Source organism: Aquarana catesbeiana, linkage group LG01 (genome assembly GCF_042186555.1).
Source record: "Aquarana catesbeiana isolate 2022-GZ linkage group LG01, ASM4218655v1, whole genome shotgun sequence".
Lineage (NCBI taxonomy): Eukaryota > Metazoa > Chordata > Amphibia > Anura > Ranidae > Aquarana > Aquarana catesbeiana.
In genome coordinates this window covers 986,544,116-986,568,298 of record NC_133324.1, presented here as the reverse complement: position 1 = coordinate 986,568,298, position 24,183 = coordinate 986,544,116, and the positions used below count along the sequence as shown (strand labels likewise).

The window sequence follows — 24,183 nt, the reverse complement described above, 5'->3', positions numbered from 1 at the left end:
GCCCTGTTTTGGGTGGCCCTCCAAATAAAATCTCATAGGGGGACAGCTCATGTGGTTGTTTAGGGGTAGTTCGTACAGAATATAGGGCTAATGGCAAAGCTTCCACCCATCCTTTTCCTGTATCTGCTTTAATTTTTGCACATCTGTTTTTCAAAATTCCATTAAGTCTCTCAACTTTACCACTACTTTGTGGATGATAAGGTGTATGGAAAGCTTGCTGTATGTGAAGTGCTTCCATTACCTCTTTCATTACTTCCCCAGTAAAATGGGTTCCTCTGTCACTCTCAATAGTTTCAGGAACTCCATATCTACAAACTATTTCATTCAAAATTTTCTTTGCTGTTGTTTTTGCATTTGCTTTGGCTACTGGCCAGCTCTCGGGCCAACCTGAAAACATGTCAACACACACTAAAGCAAACTCATAGGTGCCTATTCTGGGCATCTGAATGTAGTCTATTTGAATTCTTTGGAAAGGGAAATCTGGCTTTGGAGAATGCCTTTGGGGAACATGAACAGGCCTCCCTGCATTGTACAGAGCACAAGTGAGACATGAAGCACAAAACCTGGCTGCAAATGCACTAATTCCAGGTGCTATCCAATAGCAGTCAGTAAGTGCCACCATCGCGCCCTTAGCAAGATGACTGACGCCATGTGCCAGCTGTGCTAAAACTGGGTACAAACTCCTGGGTAGACACCACCCGTTGTCAGCGCTCCACAGGCCCTGCTGATTTTGGGTAGCATTACATTTGATCCACTTATCCTTCTCTTCATCAGGGGCCTGGTTCTGCAACTGAATTAGAGTTTCTACATCCCACTGCTCTTGATGAGGGGAATCTGTCCCCGCTACCTGGGCGACCCCTACAGTGGATGTGACTCCAAATGCCATAAGGGCAGCATCCTTTGCCGCTTGGTCCGCTAAAGCATTTCCTCTGGCTGTCATGTCACTTCCCCTTGCATGCCCTTTTACCTTCAAGATGGCAACTTCTGCTGGTTTCTGAAAGGCCTCAAATAGCCGCTCTATGAGTTTTGCATTTCTCACTGGCTTCCCTGCACTAGTCAGGAAGTTCTGTGCTTTCCAGATAGGCCCAAAATCGTGGGCTATTCCAAATGCATATCTGCTGTCAGTGTAAACATTTCCCCTTTGATTCTCTAGGAGATGACAAGCTTTGACTACAGCACACAACTCCGCTTCCTGTGCTGACATCTGGGGTTTCAATGCTTCCTGATGTAAAATGGTGTCTGTAGTGATTACAGCAAACCCTGTGTGTGGCTGACCATCATCAGTGTAAAATCTGGAACCATCTACGAATAAGTGTGTGTCACAATCTGATAAGGGCTCATCTTTTGCTGGTGTGACAGAGGCCCTTTCTACCTCCATAAGAGCCATACAATCATGAGAAAAACTCTCAGGTTCTACATCAGTACCATTTGTTGAATCTTCCTCATCAATTATAGGAAGAAGAGTAGCTGGATTTAAAGTAACACATCGTTTGATTGTTAAATTCGATGGAGCAAAAAGAGCAGACTGGTACTTGTCAAATCTACTGGCAGACACATGTCTAGTATTTACTTGATTCAGGATTTCCTGCACTGCATGTGGCACATACAGGATCAGAGCAGAATCTAGTACAAGCTCCGTTACTTTGTCTAGCAGCAAAATGCAGGCTGCTATGGCTCGCATACAACTGGGGGAGCCTTTGATGACAGGGTCTAATGAGGCTGATACATACATCACAGGCCTCTGTTTGTCTCCATGTAGCTGGGTGAGTACACCTGCAGCAAATCCATTGACTTCATGACAGAACAACGAGAAAGTCTTAGTATAGTCAGGAAGTCCAATGGCGGGCGCTTCAGACAAAATTTTAATAAGCTCCTTCATCTGCAATTCATTGTCCCATGTGAGTTTGAAAGGGTTTCTAGTGGTAGCCTCATATAGAGGAGCCATAAGTTCTGATGCATTTGGAATCCAGTCCCTACAATATCCCACTAACCCCAGGAAGGCACGTAGTTGCCGGACATTTCTTGGCTTTTCAAAGTTTTGTAGAGTTTTAACTCGATCTGGGGTTAGGTGACGGATTCCATGTGAAATACAGTGACCCAGGAAGATCACTTTCTCTTGGCAGTATTGTAGCTTATCTTTGCTAACTTTGTTGTTACTGTTATAGAGAAACAGGAGAAGGCTTACTGTTTCTCTGCTACAAATGTCCTTTGTATCAGAACAAATAAGCAAATCGTCTATGTACTGAAGCAAAACTGTGTTTGGGTGTGAGGGGGACCATTGGTCCAATACTTGCTTTAACGCAGTATTATATTCAGAGGGGCTACTCACACAGCCTTGGGGCAATCTTGTCCATGCTAACTTTTGGGCATCATGGGTAAATGAAAAAAGGTGCCAGCAATCTGGGTGCAGGGGCACCGAAAAGAAAGCATTTGCAAGATCAATCACTGTAAAGCAGGTGCTGGAGGCAGGTATTCCACTTAGTAAAGTGCGGGGGTTGGGCACGATCGGGGTATCTGCCTCTATTATATTGTTAATGGCTCTCAAATCATGCACCATGCGGTATGTCACCTGCCCACCCTTCTTGTCTGGCTTCTTTGAAATTGGGAACAGGGGTGTATTGACCTGGGACTTAATTGGTACAACAACCCCTGCTGCTTTCAGTTGAGTGATTTGATCCTTTATCCCCTCAGTCTGAGCAATACTCAGTGGGTACTGTTTAATCTGTGGGAGATGGGCTCCTGGTTTAATTTTTATCATGACTGGGGTGCAATCCAGCAGACCTACATCATATTTGCTGGTGGCCCATAATTCAGTGGGAATCACTTTCAATTCTGGTGGAAATGGCAGAGTGGAGTCTTGGATTAAAAATACTCCACAGGCAGAATTTAAAACTTCTCCTGATAGACTACTGACCACTTGGACTCCTGTAGGAGTGTAGTCTATGTTTGCTAGAATTTGGTTCAAAATGTCAGCTCCCAAAAGATTGGTAGGAACTGTGTCTGAAACTAACACTTTAGTGACAATTTCTGTTTGCTGTCCTAGCCTGAGTTTAAGTGGCTTGGACTCAACCAAATCAGTAGAGGTCCCGGTTAGGCCAACACCAGAGATAACATTTGTAGATAATAATCCTGGAGGTAAGTCCTCTATATTAAAAACACTTCGGCTTGCACCAGTATCAATTAAACAGGTTAATTCTGTTTCTCCTCCAGGATAGGGGAGTTCTTGTAAAAATACTTTTACTCTGGCCTCGGGACCATTGTCTCCCCTATTTAACATGATTGATACTGGCATGCCATTTTCCTATGCCTGATCCACTGCTTTTGGCAGAGAACTGGGCTCAGCATGAGGTGCCTCTAAGCTCTTTTCTAGTCTACGGTCAGGAAGATGGCAGAATTTGGCTATGTGTCCTTCCCCATCACAATTGTAGCATATAATTGGTCCCCGATTGCCATGATTTCTGAAATTGCCTTTGCCTCTTCCTCTTCCTTTTCCTCTCTGCTTCCCCATGTACATTACCTTGGGTTTGCTGTCTTTTTGGTTAATCCTGTTTTCTATGGACAACAGGATAGGCAGGACGTCTCGAATAGACATATTGCCTGCCTCAGGCCTTGCTGTGAACAACTTTTCTTTCAACTGGGGTATTAAACCATCAAGAAACCTTTGTTTCACCAGTTGTGTAGATGGACTTGCAGTTTCTCCCACCTTCTCTTCCTCTATTTTAATGCCTGCTTCCTCAGCCATATCACTTAACCGCCTCCAATAAGCCCCTGCTGCTTCCTCTTTCCCTTGCTTAGCATTCATAAATTCAGCATGTCTGGTTTGTCCATATATTTGGGGCAATTTTTCCTTCAATTTCTCACAAACCTCCCGTCTACTAACCATCTTACCTAGATTTTTGAAGTCTACACCACATTCTTTAAGTATATAGCCAGACATGTTGCTTCCCACTGCTTTAATAAGAAGCTGATGAATGTCAGTAGCAGAAGCCTCATATGCTTCCTGTGCAGCACTAAGTTTGTTTGCAAACCCAATTGGATTCTTTCTAGGATCTCCCAATCCCTCTAATATGGCTCTCATATCTTGGGGACTAAAAGGTACATGCCATTTAATTTGAGACTTACTGTCAACAGCATCACCTTCAAAAACTAATTGGGTTCTGACAGGATAAACTGCAACAGATTTCTCTATGCCAGGGGCAGAAGGGCTGGCATCTCCCTTCCTTCTCTCTTCATCTTGCTGCCACAATTTGGAAATTATGGTTTGCTCTGGAAGTTCAGACTCTATCTCTCTTTCTCTGGCCAAGGCCTTAAGTTCAGAGAGATCTAGGTTTGCATATGTGCCTTTTGATTTATGCCAATCATCTGTTTCTAGGATACGAGCCAAATCCCTCTTTGTAGGTTGATATGGGGCTGTTAAACCTCTGCTCTCTACTATATTGCATAGCTCATCTTTTGTGTGTTCCATGTAATCTAATTCTTTTGCTTTTGTGCGTGGACCCCTTAAAGCCAAACTGGCAGCCACATAAATATCTCCGTCAAGCCAGTTTGATTTGCTACTTTAGCTTCTGTCTCCCATGTGCAAGCTATTCTCCACGTTCCTTCACTGCACAGTAGTGGGCCATAATCGTGCAGAAAAGTTTGCCATACTTTTAAATCAAAAGTCCCTTCAGATTTTAAAGGTTTAGCTGTTCCCTTTGTCCATTCTACCCATTTATCTAGGGGCTCAGTATAGGCAGAACCGTACCTTCTGTTCATATATTCTCTAGCGCTCATCTTGCGCTGGGCATTTTCTGAAGGCCTCTCTCCCTTCATTCCCTTAATTAATTTAATGCCCATAATGACTGGCCAGTCTTCTCTCTTCTCTACTTGTGCCTATACCCTCTTGCCTCTAAAACAAATAGTACAGCAAATCTGCAGATTTACAAGAATAGTCTCCACTTATCTACGTGGATAGAAGGGGTTTATGACAATAGACAAAACACTCATTAAGAGACCCTCCTCGTCTCTTCTCTTCTCTGTGAGTTTTATCTGACCCTACCATGTGCCTCTGACCCAGGTCGCCCACAAGGAGTCAACGCAGGGAACTGCAGAGGATTTTCCCTATCCACACACAGTCCAACCCGTGAAGGGGGACACAAACACATTCACACACACACGTTACCCAACCAGAAAGGTCCGAGAGTGGTCTGGTTTCCTTGAGAACCGACAGATAGGATACATAGGAAAAGGCAGAAATATAGCAAGCTTAAGGGCAGCTTACCTAGCCGGCATTTGAGGTCTGCGTTTTCCCGATGATCCCGATCGAAGCGCGGTTCCTTCTGGAGACTCTGCCAAACTCCTGGCTGGCTCGCCAAGACTGATATGACTGATTTCTGATTGGGACTCTAAACAAAGTTAATACTGCAGCTGCAGGAACAGATTCACAGGACTCAATCACTGTGTTTAAAATGTCCGTTCAGTGAAAAATTTATTATTACATGTTATTTTATACATAGATAAGAAAGGGGTGGTGTGAGATGTTATTAAAAAGTAACAAATAGCAATATGTTATTAAAAGCTAACAAATAGAATTATATTATTAAAAACTAGCGAATAGAACAATTGCAAAAGTAAAACCTTGAAAAGGGAGGGGGGAGTAGAGAGCGTTTAGTAGGAGAAGTGTCTGTATGTTAGGTGAAGGTTACAGAACACATTTCAACAGTGAGAACAAAATGGATTCTCTTGTGCTTAAATGAACAGTACAATGAATGTCCATGTCAGTTCTCAAATTACTACAGGTGCTTCATCAAATGTTTTGCCTCTATTGCTGTCCCCCTTACTGCTATGACTAAGAAAGGTACAAATCGCAAGGTGTGGCCCTCAGAAGCAGAAGCAGCTTTCCAGCAATTAAAAGGCATGTTCAGCAAGGCTCCAGTTCTTCAGGATCCCAACCCCCATCTCCAGTACATAGTTGAGGTTGATGCCTCTGAAGTAGGAGCAGGTGCCGTGCTGTCCCAGAGACAGCCTAAGTCTGGAAGAATTCATCCAGTGGCTTTTTTCTCTAGAAAGTTTTCTCCAGCAGAGATTAATTATAGTGTTGGAAATTGAGAACTACTGGCTATCAAATTGGCATTGTCTGAATGGCGACAACTTCTGGAAGGGGCTCTCAAGCCCTTTTCTATCCTGACTGACCATAAAAACCTGCTGTATCTTCAGACTGCTAAACATTTGAATTCACCACAAGCTCGATGGGCTCTGTTCTTCTCCCATTTTAATTTTGTTCTTTCTTATGCTCCTGGGCATAAAAACAAGAAATCCGATGCTCTTTCCAGACAGTTCGCTACTTCTGAAGAAGATCGACCTACAGAGCAGTATATAATCCCACCCCACAAAATTTTCGCACCGATCTCGACGGCTCTTTCCCAACAGTTACAAGAAACCCAGAATCATGCTTCTCAAGGCTTGAAGATACCACCAGATCACCTGTTCGTAGCCCCCAGCCTCAGAAAACCTGCACTCCTCTGGGCACATGATGGAGTGTTATCCGGTCATCTTGGTGTCACCATCACTCTTAAGACCTTGCAGCATCATGTTTGGTGGCCTCACATGAAAAAAGATGTTATCAACTATGTGGCTGCCTGTCCAACTTGTGCTGCTAATAAAGTACCTCACACATTACCTACTGGGTTGTTACAACCACTTCCTGCACCTTGTCAGCCTTGGACCCATTTGGCTATGGACTTCATTACAGAGTTACCCAAATACGATGCCATGACTGCTATATGGGTCATAAAGGATCGCTTATCCAAAATGTCTCATTTTGTACCGCTCCCTGGATTACCTACAGCGGAAGCACTGTCCACCCTCTTCCTTTCCCATATTGTGAAACATCATGGCATACCTACCAATATCATCTCAGACCGGGGATCCCAGTTTGTTTCCAGATTATAGAGAACGTTTTGTAAGAAACAGGGAGTAACACTCTCACTCTCTACCTCACATCACCCTCAAACAGATGCTCAAACCAAACGCATGAACCAGACCCTGGAAACCTATCTTTGACATTATGTCTACTCGTTATACTGTAATTGGTCTGAGTATTTGCCTTTGGCTGAATTTCCCATTATCTCCCGTTGACACAGTGCTCTTCATACCACGCCATTCTATGCAGCCCTAGGCTATCACGCTCAGACTTTTCCCCTACTTCAGCAGCAGATCAGCGGGTGAAAAATATTCTGCTACACTGGAATAAGATTTGCTTATTGCTACTAAAGTCAGCAGGCAAATATGCGCTTTTCTCCAACAGATGAAGATGCCATATACCTCAATATGTGGTGGGGGACAGAATTTGGCTGTCTACCAAATACGTGAGACTGAAACAACCCTCTACCAAATTGGGTCCTTGATTCATCGGGCCTTACAGAATACTTGCTCGAGTCAGGCCAGTCTCCTATCAGTTGAAATTACCCTCCTCTCTCCAGATACATCCTGTGTTCCATGCTTCTCTCCTCAAAAAAGCAATTTTCAATCGTTACTCCAGAACTCAACAGCTGACTCCTCCTGTTCTTGTTGATGGACAACATGAGTCTGAAGTCTGTAAGATTCTAGATTGCGGGGTCATGTCCTACAGTATCTGGTTCATTGGAAGGGATATCCCGTCACAGACCGTTCCTGGATTCCAGCCAAAGATTTGCATGCCCCTGCTCTTATTCGAGACTTCCATACCTCCTTTCCTGCTAAGCCCCCATAGGGGTCCACTGGGGAGGGGGCCCTGTCATGAACCTGGGTGTCATTGAACCGGGATGTTCCTGGTTCCACACCTGCAGCCTTACCTGTTGTGCCACAGGGGAGCTCTGGAGTTCTCACAATGTTCTCCCAGCTTGATGCATTGCCTTGGACTCACTAGCCCCAAACGCTGCCAGCTGCGGACAATGTACATACAAGTAGCCCATAAATAGCAGCACCTCCTGTTATTTAGTGCCCTTTTTGTGGACTAGCTCCCTGGGTGTATTGATAACGCTGTGATTCTGATTACTGTGTAATCTTCTGCCTGAATTCTTGACCACTCTCTAGACTGCTGATTTTGTATTTTACCGCCAGCTCATATATGACCTATAACTGCCTGACCACTCTCTGGATTTCGATTGTGTACCGCTGTGCCTGATCTGTTGCCGACCTGACCTGCCTAACTACCTTTTTGCCTGAATCCTCAATACACAAGCTCCACTTCGGACACTACCTAACACAGGTACCTTACATTTAGCCCTGCCTGGACCCCGGTTACTGCTTACCTACCACTGTGTGGCCCAGTCGGCAACAGGCCACAGTCTGGTACCATTCCACGGCCCAGGGTTTGGGGTATTAGCCAGCTCATGTTAGTATGTGTGGCCAGGGCAGCCATCAGAAATTTTGGGGTGCCTTACACAGCTTTAGGTCTGGGCCCCCCAGGCCTGACCACCAACATTCCCCAGGGCACGCCTACTTTACATCCTATCGAGTCCTTCAGTGCACCCACTTTTATATTAACATTCTTACAACTTAATATATGTAAATGAAAGGTGTATTCCACGTTATCTGTGCTTTCAAGATTTAACAGTAAGGAATTATATTTTTGTCAAAGAACAGCAAAAAGACAACCCCATATATTCAGCAAAAAGATAGCCCGATCCACCAAAGAGACTTCCCAACCCAGCAAAGAGACATCCTCATATATTCAGCAAAGAGACATCTGTGACAGACCTAGTCATGACAGAGGCTTTTGGAGGGGACTGAATGCTAGCCTCTTGCTGACCAATCATGGGCCCTGGCATTTGGGGGAAAGGTGCTCGTTGTGAGCTGTATACCTCGGGACCCTTGAGGTGGTGTTACTTTGGATTCAGGTCCATATCCCCCAAGAGACACAGACTCTGGGAACCCTGTATTTGCCATATTACAGTGTGACTGATTTATACTGTTGGGACACATACTGTCAGATGCTAATGTCATCAACGCCAGCCACCTGTCTGTTGCCTTCCATAATGTAAATGAGTCTAGTCTGGCTTGCCACAGCTGCTAAGAGTATTTCACCCATTGTTGTTTGTTCTAATTAACCCTGCAATTGTATGAAAGAGTTCTGTGTTGATAATGTTGATTGTGTCTTCTGAGCTAAAAGAGACAGCAAGTCTGTCCTAAAGGTCATGTCTCTTAGTCACCTAGGCTGTCTAAAGGATTAGATAATTAGCTCATGTTAATTAGGTTTCTGGTTACAGTTTGTCATCCTGCTGTATATACAGTATTTGTGTGAAAATCTCAAATAAAAGTTATTCCTGATGTACTTCAAGACTGGTGTGGTCTGATTCCTGTTTGACCCTCAATACAGAGCCTTGTCTCGTACTTGGGGGGAGAATTATTTGTGTGGATTTCTTGTTCGTATGATTGGAGTGTTCAGTAGCTGCCTTTGTGTTTGGAAATGGAATGTCCTAAACGGCTTTAACCCCTTTCATACTTGGGCTGTCATTACAACATCCCAATCCAGCAAAGAGATGGGATAATCCAGCAGAGACATTCCCATATATTCAGCAAAGAGACATCACAATCCAGCAAAGAGATGGGATAATCCAGCAGAGACATTCCCACATATTCAGCAAAGAGACATCACAATCCAGCAAAGATATGGGCGAATCCAGCAGAGACATCCCCGTATATATACAGCAAAGAGACATCCCAATCTAGCAAAGAGATGACCAAATCCAGCAGAGACATCCCATATATTTAGCAAAGTGATATTACCATATATTTGGCAAAGAGGCATCCCCACAGAGCATCCATCAGTGTCCCCCTCATTAGAGGTCCCTCCATCAGTGTCCCCATCATTATTGTTTCCTCCATTAATGTCTCCTTCATTAGATGTCCTTCCATCAGTGTCCCTCTCATTAGAGGTTCCCCATCATTGTCCCCATCATTGGAGGTCCCTCCATCAGTGTCCCTCTCATTAGAGGTTCCCCATCATTGTCCCCATCATTGGAGGTCCCCCCATCAGCGTCCCTCTCATTAGAGGTTCCCCATCATTGTCCCCATCATTGGAGGTCCCTCCATCAGCGTCCCTCTCATTAGAGGTTCCCCATCATTGAAGGTCCCTCCATCAGTGCTCCCTCATTAGAGGACCCCTTGCTACCTCTGTGGAATTACTGCTTTGATAAACTTCTCCCTTTTTAAAGGACTGTTAATGGACTTGCTGCTACTCAGATATGTTTACCCAATGAACAGGACTATATGTGAACTTGACTTCTAAGGACTGTTTCTGTATGTTTTGCACTACTTCAGTTAAAGGGGTTGCAAACCCTTGTGTTTTTTAACCTTAATGCATCCTATGCATTAAGGTGAAAAAACTTCTTCTGGTGACCTGCCCCCCAGCCCCCTGTTTTACTCACCTGAGCCCTGGAATTTCTCACGACGGAGACACGCTCTTTCTCTGCTCGGGGTTCTCGGCTCTTGATTGGATAGATTGATAGTAACACAGCCATTGGCTCCCGCTGCTGTCAATCAAATCCAATGACAGGGTGCCGGGGGTGGGGCTGAGTCTGGAATTCTATCGATGCAAATGCTGGACTCTGGAGCGCGCACGCAAGGTAACCCACCAGGTGGAGGTCTCCTAGGGGGTTTTACGATGCGGGGAGGAGCTACCAGCGCCACCGGGGGACCCCAGAAGAGGATGATCGGGGCCACTCTGTGCAAAACTAACTGCACATTGGAGGTAAGTGTGACTTTTTTTTTTTTTTTAAACACAAAGCTTTACAGTCACTTTAAAGTGGTTTTCCAGCCGAAATGATACTTTTTAAATAAAAATTCCCCTATAATACACAAGCTTAATGTATTCTAGTAAAGTTAGTCTGTAAACTAAGGTCTGTTTTGTTAGTTTATAGCAGTAGTTTGTTATTTTATAAACTTACAGCAGGCCGTGGCCATCTTAAGTCTGGGCATCTGAAGCCAGAATGTATTTCTTCCTGGATCTCATCCTTGCAGATCTCGCACGTGCTCAGTGCAGCACAAGCAGTGTAATAGGTTTCAGGTCAGGTTTCCACAGCAACGGCAGTGTCAGAGGAAGTTGCCGCCCCTTCCCAGAAGGCATTGCAAACAGGAAATAATGCGATGGGCCGCGGCCAGGGAGGAGGAAGTGAAAAATTAATACAAAAGATATACAGTAGGTGCTGAGAAAAAAAAATAAAAAAATATCCAATTCGTTTACAGTGCACAGTTTAGTGAGGGATGCTGAAGAGTTGTAAAAGTGGGTGGAACTCCACTTTAAGACTGTTTGTTACTTTACATGCCTGGTCTGAAGTCTCTAAAAGGTGTGCATTGCTAGGTACATCTAAAGAACAGGGCTCATACCATTGGGACTGTAGGTTGGAGAAGATACAGTACATTTAGTCCAGCCTGTAGTTTACTGTCTAGTGTGGTCTATATTGCTGTTGCTATGGACAACTGTACATGTATCATTATCTAAAGGCAGCCAGGGTACATGTATCATTATCTAAACCGGCCAGGGAACGGGCGACTTGTCATAGGGTGATGGTTACTCTGGTAGTGAAGAGGTGTTATACTTGTTCCCCACATACTGGGGCCAGATTCGTGGCACAGCATACCTAGGTACCTAGCCTGGGAGTAACTGGAGAGATGTCAAGGGAAAAACATGTAGCTATAGTGAAGCGTGTTTCCTGTATCCAGTAGCAACAGGTGGATATGTCATTGGGAGTGAGGTGACAGTAATTGATGGGTTGGTTGACACCGGTACAGGCTCTGCAGTACCAGTCCCTAAATGCTGCACACCTGGGGGTTGGTGTTCTCTAACAGTAGTGGTGTCTAGATGTGTTTAGTGTTAAGAGTACAACAAGTTAGCCATGGGTTAATAGAGAGTTAACTGTGTTACTTGCTGCTCACTTCTAAGTCTAGAGTTATGCCTTAATGTTGATTTCACATGAGTGCAAACTCCTGCCTGGGGGGGATGGAGGACCTCAGTTTTGGGGATGGAGGACCTCAGTTTTGGGGGTTGGAAGATTTCAGTTATGGGGGCCTCTAATGATGTGGGCACTGATGCAGAGACCTCTTATAAGTGGAACATTCATGGAGGGACCTCCAATAAGGGGGACACTGATGGAGGGACCTCTAATGAGGGGAACACTGATGAATGCTATATGGGGGTCTCTTTGAATATATGGTGATGTCTCTGCTAGATGGTGCCACCTCTTTGCTGCATTGGGATGTCTCTTTGAATATATGTGGCTATCTCCTTGCTGGATTGGGATATCTCTTTGCTAAAAATATGAGGATGTCTTTTTACTGGGGTGGGATGTCTCATTGCAGAATTGGGATGTCTCTTTGCTATATATATCGGGATAGCTCTTTGTTGAATATATGGGGATGTCTCTTTGCTGGATTGGGATGTATATTTGCTTGTTGGGATGTCTCTTTGTTGGATATCTGGGGATGTCACTTTGCAGAATATATGGGGATTTCACTTTGCAGAATATATGGGGATGTCTCTTTGCTGGATTGGGATGTCTCATTTCTGGATTGGGCCATCTCTTGAAATATGTAGTGATGTCTCCTTGATGAATTTATGGAGCTGTGGGGGTGGAGGAGTTCAGTTATGGGGGAGTGGAGGACCTCAGTTATAGGTGATGAAGGAGCTCAGTTATGGGGGGTGGAAGAACTCAGTTATGGGGGTGGAGGAGTTCAGTTATAGGGGATGGAGGAGCTCAGTATTAGCGGATGGAGGAGCTCATTTATGGGGAATGTAGGAGCTCGTTTATAGTGGATGGACAAGCTCTGTTATGTGGGGTGGAGCAGTTCAGTTATGGGGGTGGAAGAGCTCAGTTATGGAGGATAGAGGACCTCAGTTATGGGGGATAGAGGAGTTCTGTTATAGGGGGTGTAGGACATCAATTATGGGGGGGTGGAGGACCTCAGTTATGAGGGGATAGAGGACCTCATTTATGAGGGAATGGAGAAGCTCAGTTATAGAGGATGGAGGAGCTCCGTTATGAGGGATGGCGGACCTCAGTTATGGGGGGTGGAGAAGTTCAGTTATAGGAGATGAAGGAGATCATTTATGAGGAAGGAAAAATGAGGAATAGGGAGACATAACCGAAACCTATAAATACCTGAAGGGGTGAATAGAGTTCAAGAGGGCAGGATTTTCAACATGAAGCCAAGATGAAGAACATGAGGACATGATGCCAAACTGTCAGGAGGGAAGTTCAAAACTAATCTTAGCAAGTATTATTTTACCAAAAGAGTAGTTGATGGTTGTAATAGACTTCCAGCAGAGGTAGAGAGTCAGTCAACAATAAGTGGATCCAAACATGCTCGAGACAAACATAGATCTATACTTAGACAAAAAAAGTTAACACAAAGTTTATAAATTAAGGAAATAAATTGGAGAGACTCAGTGGCCCTCTTGGTATTTCTTTTGCTGTCACTTTTCTATGTACAGTAACGATGTGACAGAGGAATGTTGTGTTTGTGTGTAAAGTTGAATCCTGAGAATTAACTGAATTCTAAATGATTTTCTCTTTGCAGGTCGTCCCGTATCTGACCCATCTGAAGATGAAGGATCATTAGGAAATAGAAGTGGTTAGTATCACAGCTGACTCTCTGTTCTATTTCTACACATTCCAGGTTTGGGTGGAAATATCTCAATGCAAATTAGGTGGGGCTCCCTCCATAACTGACATGGCCTCTGTAATTCTATTGGTGTTCATCATCATATCATCCAATAGAATTCTCAGATGCCCAATACCTTCTCATTGTGTCCATTCCATGTCCCTTGAGAGGAGATCATTGTCCAGGGAGTAATGTGGGGGGATGGGAGCCTCCACCGCACCACCTTCCATCCAGGTCTGAGCTGGGATTTATCCCAGAGTTATCTATAGAAAGGAGATCAGGAGGTCAGGGTAATACGCTGTCCTTTCCCATATGCATCTCCACTAAACCCGCCCCCAGTGCGTACTGATCACATCACCCAACACCTCCAGTAATTGAACGCTCTGCTTCCAGTTCCTGCTCTTCTCTGAACAGGACTGGTTGCTGCTAATGGCTGTAGACTTCTATTGTCCTGATTGGTAGATGTAAACAAGAGCTGAGAGCTGCCCCTGCTGGTTGGCGTACACTATTTTATATATGGGGATGTCTCTTTGCTCTATATATGGGGATGTCACTTTGCAGAATCAATATGAGGATGTCTCTTTGCTTGATTGGGATGTCTCGTTTCTGGATTTGGCCATCTCTTTGAATATGTAGGGATGTCTCCTTGCTGAATTTATGGATCTGTCTCCTTGCTGGATTGGGATGTCTCTTTTCTGGATTGAGCCATTTTTTTGCTGAATATATGGGGATGTCTCATTGCTGAATACATGGAGCTGTCCCTTTGCTGGGTTGGACCGTCTCTTTTGCTGAATATATGGGTATGTCTCCTTGCTGAATATATGAAGCTGTCTCTTTGCTGTATTGGTATGTCTCTTTGCTGGATTGGGCCATTTCTTTGCTGAATATATGGGGATGTTTCCTTGCTGACTATATGAAGCTGCCTCTTTGCTGTATTGGGATGTCTCTTCGCTGGATTGGGCCATTTTTTTGCTGAATATATGGGGGTGTCTCATTGCTGAATACATGAAGCTGCCTCTTTGCTGTATTGGGATGTCTCTTTGCTGGATTGGGCCATTTCTTTGCTGAATATATGGGGATGTCTCCTTGCTGAATATATGGAGCTGTCTCTTTGCTGGATTGGGCTGTCTCTTTGCTGAATATATGGGGCTGTCTGTTTGCTTCTGTTTGGCCAAAATATAAATCCTTACTGTTAAATCTTGAAATCACTTATGATTTGGAATACACTTTTCTTTTTCATATATTAAGCTATAAGAGTGTTACAGTAAAAGAGGGTGCACTGAAGGACTCAGTGGGATGGCCAGTGGATGGGCCCTAGGGAATGTTGGTGGTCAGGCCCAGTGGGGAACCTGGATCTAAAGCTGTGTAGGAGGAACCAAAATTTGTGATGGCTTCCCTGGGTGGAGGAGCTCAGTTATAGGGGATGGAGGAGCTCAGTTTTAGCAGATGGAGGAGCTCAGATTTAGCGGATGGAGGAGCTCAGTTATGGGAAATGGAGGAGCTCAATTATAGTGGATGGAGGAGCTCTGTTATGTGGGGTGGAGGAGTTCAGTTATGGGGGTGGAAGTGCTCAGTTATAGGGGATGGAGGACCTCAATTATGGGGGTGGAGGAGTTTAATTATGGGATGGAGGACCTCAGTTATAGGGGGGTGGAGGACCTCAGTTATAGGGGATGAAGGAGTTCAGTTATGGGGGGGGGTGGAGGAACTCAGTTATGGGGGTAGAGAAGTTAAGTTATAGTGGATGGAGGAGCTCAATTATAGTGGATGGAGGAGCTCTGTTATGTGGGGTTGAGGAGTTCAGTTAGGGGGTGGAGGAGCTCAGTTATAGGGGATGGAATGCTCAGTTATGGGGGATGGAGGACCTCAGTTATGGGGGGATAGAGGACCTAAATTATGGGGCTGGAGGATCTCAGTTATAGGGTATGGAGGAGCTCAGTTATGGGGGATGGAGGCGTTCAGTTATAGGGGATGGAGGACCTCAATTATGGGGGGGTGGAGGAGTTCAGTTATAGGGGGTGGAGGACCTCAATTATGGGGGGTGGAGGAGTTCAGCTATAGAGGATGGAAGAGCTCAGTTATAGGAGATGGAGGATCTCAGTTATGAGGAAGAAAAAATGAGGAATAGGGAGACATAACCAAAACCTACAAATACATGAAGGGGGTGAATAGAGTTCTGAGGGCAGGATTTATAATATGAAGCCAAGATGAAGAACACGAGGACATGATGCCAAACTGTCAGGAGGGAAGTTCAAAACTAATCTTTTAAAGAGTAGTTGATGGTTGTAATAGACTTTCAGCAGAGGTAGAGAGTCAGTCAACAATAAGTGGATCCAAACATCCTTGAGACAAACATAGATCTATAGTCAGACAAGATAAGTTAACAAAAATAATCAGTTTATAAATGAAGGAAAATTAAATTGGAGAGACTCAGCGGCTCTCTTGGTATTTCTTTTGCTGTCACTTTTCTATGTAACTATGTGATGGAGGAATGTTGTGTTTGTGTGTAAAGTTGAATCCTGAGAATTAACTGAATTCTAAATGATTTTCTCTTTGCAGTTCATCCCGTATCTGACCGATCTAAAGATAAAGGAATGTTAATAAAAAATGGTGGTTAGTATCATATTGTAGACACTCTGCTCTATTTCTACACATTCCAGGTTTAGGTGGAAATATCTGTATGTAAATTAGGTGGGGCTCCCTCCATAACTGAAATGGCCTCTGTAATTCTATTGGTGTTCGTCATCATACCATCCAATAAGATTCCCAGATGCCCAATACCTTCTCATTGTGTCCATGCCGTGTCCCTGGAGAGGAGATCATTGTCCAGGGAGTAATGTGGGGGGATGGGAGCCTCCACCTCTCCACCTTCCACCCAGGTCTGAGCTGGGATTTATCCCGGAGTTATCTATAGAAAGGAGATCAGGAGGTCAGGGTAATACGCTGTCCTTTCCCATATACATCTCCACTAAACCCGCTCCCAGAGCGTACTGATCACATGACCCAACACCTCCAGTGAGTGAGTGCTCTACTTCCAGTTCCTGCTCTTCTCTGAACAGGATTGGTTGCTGTGAATGGCTGTAGACTTCTATTGTCCTGATTGGTAGATGTGAACAAGAGCCGAGAGCTGCTCCTGCTGGTTGGTGTACACTATTTTATATTTATTAGGCTAAGAAAAAAATAAATCTATTTTGAAATATTTTTTTTCAGTTTTATACATCAGGAAAGGAAATATACATACTTCCTCCATGATCCCAGACAGGATCCATAGACATCCTTCCTCAGTCGGCTCTCAGGAGAACCATGAGTTTCAGCTTCAATGTCTCAGGCCCTCAAGTCGCCCACCTGAAGCCACATGGCATTATACATTTCCTTTATACAGTAAAACAATAGGTATTAATAATGAGTGGATTTATCAGGGCCCCTTTAAGACATTGGTAGGCCCAGGGCAAACCTTTCATACACGGGCCCCAAATCTTTTATGAATGGGCCCCAAACATATTTACACGCACCCCTCAAACATAAATTCCCTCTGTAAGTCAAATTTCTCCCCAAACAAAAATTTTAAAAATCCAACCTAGTCCCACTACAAATCCCCTCCTTCTAACTAAAATATTCTCTCCCCCAAATACCCTCTCACAGCACAAATACCCCCCCCCCACACCCCCAATCCCCCCTCCAAGCACAAATCCTCACCCAACACAAATCTTCTCTACCCAAAACACCCTCTCCAAACACAAATCCTCCCCTCCCAGCACAATTGTTCCTCCGTATGTCCCCAGCACAGCAGAATATTTGGGACGATCTTTCTTCCAGGTTCCTCCTCATCTTGTGTCATGTGATACATCAGATTTGCTGAGGAGCCTAGGGGCAGCTTCCCTTGCCAGTAAATTTTAATAATCTAACAAGCAGCTTGGGGGGGTGCCGGCTGCTGATCTGAAGTAGTGGTTGATCATGGCATTGGAGATCTGGGACACCCCATAGGACATGTGGGGCATATGCTGTGGGTTCCTATTGATGCCGCTGATATTAAGGATTCATTTATTTCTGAATTTAATCATTTGTGTTACTTTGTCCTGTGACTGGACGAGTATTGGACATCAGAGACGAGCTTTGATGCTGTAACTACATCTTTATCAATAAATGTGACATCATCCTCATCGTCATGTGTAGCGGGAGCAGTAACGTTGTGTCAGTAACATTTAGTAGCTCATATGACCATCTGGCTATACCCATTCCTCTTCACCTTGCTCCCTTTTAGGGATGAGCCGGGCTGCCCTGGGCCTCCTGTTCACTTTGGAGGGGTCTGTGTGCTTTTTTGGTATTTGTAGGCATTTAAAACTGTATAATATTCTTTGAAAATGTCACTTTTTCTGTAGCACAAGCTACAGAATGAATGAAAAAGAAATTGCTTTTGGCCCCTCAAAATACATACTAGGCTCTTTGAGTCTTGTTTGGATTTTAAGGGGGTCCTCAGGACAGGTGCTAGACTATTTTGCACCTTAGACAAGACCATCTACTTGCACCTCCTCAAAAAAAAATAAAATGAAACTGTGACAGACCTAGCCAGGACAGAGGCTGTTGGAGAGGACTGAATGTAAGCCTCTTGCCTTTTGATTATGGGCCCTGGATTTTCAAGGGAACAATACTCTTCGTGAGGTGAATGAGAAATCCAGTCTGAACTGTACTAATCGGACTCAGTCGTGTATATATGTATATAATGTAGGTTGTCTCATTCTGTTGTGGACTCTTTGCTGTGGTCATTTGGGATGTGTGTCCCGGTAGAGGGAGGGGGGATTCCTCCAGCAGCCCCCTGCTGATAAGACTGTGTACTGAGGAGACGTTTGAACACACCAGACCTGTGTGTCCATTGTCTTTGGACAGTTTAACCCGCCCTCTTTTCCAAGGGTGGAGGGGGAAGAGTCTCTTATTTATTTTATCTGTTGTGTCCATGTGTGATAATAAAACAGTCCATGTTAGCAGTGAAACAAGTCTCGCCTTGTTTTGTGCTTGGGAGCAGTTGGAATATCTGATATCTGTGTCCAGACTGGTAGGAAGTGGTATACTGACGGAAGCACTCAAGTGGAGTGTGGGACGTTCCGTGACATTGGTGGCAAGCAGTGGGACGCTTCCTGCAGTCTGGGACATCCAAACTTCCACCTGGATCCAAGGTCTGGATAGCAGAAGAGGAGAGGTACAGATACCAGCCGTCATGCAGGAGGAATTCAGAAGGAGGTTGCGAGAGATGCAGATACAGCACAGAGGACCAGTATCAGAGCAGGTCCTGCTGGGATGGTGTGATTCTATTTGCTGCTGACTCTGGAAATAAGCGCTAGCCTGTGAGCAGTGACACCAGGGAAAAGTTCTCCCCTCCATCCAGGAAAGTTACTGGTCACAATACGGATTGCGGGTGCGGTTTTTATGAGAAAAAACGCACAAGGAGCAGACATCTGAATTAAGCAGGCTGGTCTGGGCAGAGATGAATCTGGATGAGAGCTACAAAGCCCTCCGGTGGCATGTATCCCAAGCATGACCCTGGATAGCGGATGACAGCCCAATGGAACACATAAGCTACGGCGGCTTGGGACTGTTGTATGTGAAGCTGACAGGGGACCCTTACTTTGGGAGTGATTTGGAGTGGCGGTTGGACGAAATCATGTATTTCAGAGAAGGGCTACTGAATGTCTCAGAAGTGCATTGGGCACTGGAAGATATATAGTTTCTGGCCGTTCAGGAATGGGAGCTGGAGATCGCCTACAGACGGCTGCTAGACATTGCCCAGGGCCAGGGCTGGGCTCCCTTTGCCTGGAACTATCAGGAAAAACCAGCTGACAACCCTGAAATCCTGGCTGAAGAGTCGGCAATGTGGCAGAGTAATAGTGTGCTTTGCCAACCTGCCCCTGCAGCTATGGAGGCGGAGGTCTTATGGCGGATGCAGCAAGTGCTGACTGACCTTGATGATCCTGTTTCTGCATGGGATGATCTTGCATGAAGGAATGTGCCTGTCCAGCAGCATGCCAGAGAATCGGCAGTGGAAAATCTGGAGATTGCCATCCCCAAAGTTGAAGTGCTGACAACAGGGCAGACCTCTGCTAACCTCTGCCCAGCACCGATAGCATCTTCTGGGTTCCACGGACATGAGATTGTGAACCTCTATCCCCAGACACCAGTTGCAGAGAGAGGGGGTTTGATAAACTTTTCTGCTGAGGAAGAACAACCTGATGAGCCTCCAGCAGAAGAGCTGCTATCAGGGCCAAAGTTCACTGTGCTCTGTCCAGCACCAACAGTGGCTTCGGCCTTATTGAGAGAAGAGGTAGTCGGCCTTTCTCCCACAACACTGACAGGGACATGTGATTTTCTGCCAGCAGCATCTATGGAGTTACAGCAAACTTCTCCAGCTGAAGATCTGGTATCTGAACAGAGGGTCCAAGACCTCTGTCCCACACTTTTAGCAATTCCAGAGACTGGGGATTTAATAGACGTTTCTGTAGAAGAGGAATCACCTAGCAAACCCCCAGCAGAAGTGGTAGCAACTGGACAGAGGGTCCAAGACCTCTGCCCCACACTTTCAGCGAGCTGCAGATCAGGATCCAAGGGGAGAATGCAGTCATAACCTCACAACTGCAGCTTGATCTGGTGTCCGTGGATGGGGCTTCAGTCCCCACCTGTATACCTCAGGGATGCTGGGCGGTCGGCCCAGATCCCCAACAGCATGACGGAGTGAGCCCAGACACCCTGTCTTCTCTCCAGTGGCAGAAAGGACTCCAGGGAGAAGGGCCAGTCCAGGCCTCTCCCCAGTGGCAGATATGTTCTCTGAGAGAGGCAGAGGTTGGCTGGGTGAGTAAAACTCTGTTTGGAACAATTTGTTTGGGGTACTGTGTGGGTACAGGCATTAGAGATCTGGAACTACTGACTAACTTCGGAGTCAACCCGTCTGGGGTCTCCTCCTGTGTTAGTATCCTGCTGAAAGGAGAGAAATGTGACAGACCTAGCCAGGAAAGAGGCTTTGGGAGAGGACTGAATGCAAGCCTTTTGCCTTTTGATTATGGGCCCTGGATTTTCAAGGGAACAATACTCTTTGTGAGGTGAATGAGAAATCCCGTCTGATCTGTACTAGTCGGACTCAGTCGTGTATATATGTATATATTGTATGTTGTCTCATTCTGTTGTGGACTCTTTGCTGTGATTATTTAAGATGTGTATCTCTATGGAGGGAGGGGGGATTCCTCCAGCAGCCCCCCTGCTGAAAAGACTGTTTACTGAGGAGAAGTTTGAACACACCTGACCTGTGTGTCCATTGTCTTTGGACAGTTTAACACTCCCTCTTTCCCAAGGGTGGCGGGGGAAGAGTCTCTGAGTTATTTTATCTGTTGTGTCCGTGTGTGATAATAAAACAGTCCATGTTAGCAGTGAAACAAGTGTCTCCTTGTTTTGTGCTTGGGAGCAGTTGGAATATCTGATATCTGTATCCAGACTGGGAGGAAGTGGTATACTGACGGAAATACTCAAGCGGAGTGTGGGAGGTTCCGTGACAGAAACTCATTTCCTTCTCCTCTTACTACCTCCTTCAGGCCTACCAATCACGGTGCCTGGACCCCCTATGGTGATGGTGGTGTCAGGGGACTCCCTATAGTGGAGATGGTGTCAGGTGACCCCCTGTGGTGATGGTGGTTTCAGGTGACCCCTTATGGTGGAGGTGGTGTTAGGTGACCACCTATGGTGATGGTGGTGTCAGGTAACCTCCTATGTTGATGGTCATGTCAGAGAACCCCCTATGGTGATGGTGGTTAAAGGTGACCCTTTATGATGGAGGTGGTGTTAGGTGACCCCCTATGGTGATGGTGGTTTCAGGTGACCCCTTATGATGGAGGTGGTGTTAGGTGATAGACCTAGCCGGGACAGAGGCTTTTGGAGGGGACTGAATGCCAGCCTCTTGCCTACCGATTATGGGCCCTGGCATTTGGGGGAACGGTGCTCTTTGTGAGCTGTATGTCTGGGGACCCTTGAGGTGGTGTTACTTTAGATTCGGGTCCATATCCCCCCAAGAGACACAGACTCTGGGGACCTTGTATTTGCCATATTACGAATAGTGACTGATTCATACTGTTGGGACACATACTGTGAGGAGATGCTGATGTCAATTCCAGCCACCTGTCTCTGTCTGTGTCTGCTATAATGAAAATTAGTCTAGTATGACTTGTCACAGCTTCTAAAGAGTCTTATCATCCAGTGTGCTAATTAACCCTGCAATTGTATTGAGATGTATAATAATGTGTATTGTATAGTCCGTGAGCTAGGAGACATGAAGTCTGTCCTAAAGGTCATGTCTCTGAGTCACCTAGGCTGTCTAAAAGATTAGATAATTAGCTCATGTTAATTAGGTTTCTGGTGAGAGGTTGTAGTTTCATCATGCTGTATGTATTTGTGTGAGATCTCAAAATAAAGATTCAGTCCTGTTTGAACCTCAAGACAGAGCCTCGTCTCGTATTTGGCGGAGAATTATTTGTATGGGTTCCTTGTTCGGCTGATTGGAGTGTTCGGTAGCTGCCTTTGTGTTCGAGTATGGAATGTCCTAAACGACTTTAACCCCTTTCATACTCAGGGTGTCGTTACCCCCTATGGTGATGGTGGTGTCAGGTGACCTCCTATGTTGATCGTTGTGTCAGAGGTGATGGTGGTTTCAGGTGACCCCTTATGATGGAGGTGGTGATGGAGGTGGTGTCAGGTGACCCCTTATGATGGAGGTGGTGTTAGGTGACCCCCTATGGTGATGGTGGTGTCAGGTGACCTCATATATTGATGGTTGTGTTTGATGACCCCCCTGTAATTGAATTTTAAATATGTTGTAATATAGATAGTGGGGCCAAATGGGGAATAAGGCCCTGACTGAATATTGAATTTTGTATGTATGTTAAAACACAATAAAGAAATAAAAAAAAATAAATAAAGATGACCCCCCTATGGTGATGGTGGTGTCAAATGACCCCCCTATGGTGATGGTGGTGTCAGGCGGTTCTCTTTTCAGTGCAGGATATACAGTAGAAGTAATCTTTGGTATGATCCGAAGCTTACAGTGATTGTCAGGAAGGACAGAAGAGCTCCAATTCGCTGACCTGACACTTACAGCTCCAGGACAGCCAGCCCTGGCTGCTCACACAGCCTTCTAAACTATGCACCCCTAGAAGAGGAGACGAAGGGGGGCCCCAGACACACATCAGCCAGGTCACCTTAGCCAGGGTCTGCACTACAGCAATACAGGTCCTACAGTGACCAGCACAGCACCTCCACTCTGCCTGGCATCACAGCTCCATAACTGGCAGAGGAGGCCAGGCTTGGCACACCGGATCATGCTCACTCCTCCATGGGGGATGAAGACACTACGAGTGTTGAGCCCTGGCCATCCATGCCACACTGCTCTGCGGGGTGAAAGTTAACCATGGCCCGCCCACTACTGACATCAGTACATGTGATTGGTCCTTCACCTTGACATTACCTGTGATTGTTCAGCTGGGCTTAACTGTGAATAGCGCCATCAAGGACAGAGATCATCTTCCTGTTCATGTGGCTGGGCAGGCTCTGTTCTTCTACAGTGGCCATGGCTGCATCCTAGGTAGCTGCCTATTTCACCTAGTGGTAGCACCAGCCCTGGGGGGTAGCCCACACAAAAACAATAAAAAAGACACAGTTTTTTACAAGTCATTTAATAAAAAAAGCCTCATAATGTTCATCCACATCGATCACGCCATCCAGAGATGTTGATTCAACTCAATCGTGATGCACCCACCGAAAGAAAAAAAAATAGCTATCCACCAAGATGGGTCTAGATCATTCTCATAACTTCCACCAAATGACAGAGTGCATAGAAATAAATTAAAAAAACTGGATGCGTGAGGTTCCTCAGAAAATTCATACCAAACCCATATCTGAGCATGCAGCGTGGCTGGCAAGAGAAGATAAGGTGGAGCATATCCCCTGGAAAATATCCTTCTTCCCATAATAAAAAGGACAAGAGCCTCTTCCTCACAACCCTGGCCCAGCTATATCAAGAACTTTGACGACCACTGATATAGATGGTCCTCAGATTACACAACAAATCAGAGGTATGACATGTGACCACATTGAGCTGAAATATGATTGGTTACTGGGGCTTAGGTCACATGGTACATCCTCATTACTCTGTATAAAGTAACTTATATATCAGTGGAAGATCAAACCTAACTCTGTGCCTTCTCTTCTCTTATTTTCAGTGGGCATGGTCCTCCAAGGTAAGGAGCTTCATTATTAAAAGTCTTTTTATGTTTCCATCATTCTGTAACAAAAATGTCACTTAAAGTGGAACTCCAAACAAAGCTTTCTTGTTTATTAGATTGAGTGTGGGAAGGTAAGTGTCTGTGTCAGCTCTTATGTGGTGTCTGTGTTCTCCTCATTATTTTCTGTCCTTCTGACTCCATATTAGACTCTGACTAATGTGGTGTCACATGGAGAGAATGTGAGGGGCAAATCATCCTGCAGGAGCACAGTCACCAAAAAAGCCCCAAATCCCGCTCCACCCAAAACAGTTTG

General features: G+C 45.3%; 1 long non-coding RNA gene across 1 annotated transcript in view; it reads left to right on the top strand.

The window, feature by feature from the left end:
* LOC141124038 (uncharacterized) overlaps window positions 1-23,885 on the top strand; it is a 39,184-nt gene extending 15,299 nt beyond the window's left edge. The window contains exons 2-4 of the long non-coding RNA XR_012240774.1: window positions 13,537-13,590; window positions 16,180-16,233; window positions 23,868-23,885. This is a non-coding gene — a long non-coding RNA (uncharacterized lncRNA). The remainder of the gene's footprint in view (window positions 1-13,536; window positions 13,591-16,179; window positions 16,234-23,867) is intronic.
* Window positions 23,886-24,183: the final 298 nt, after the last annotated feature.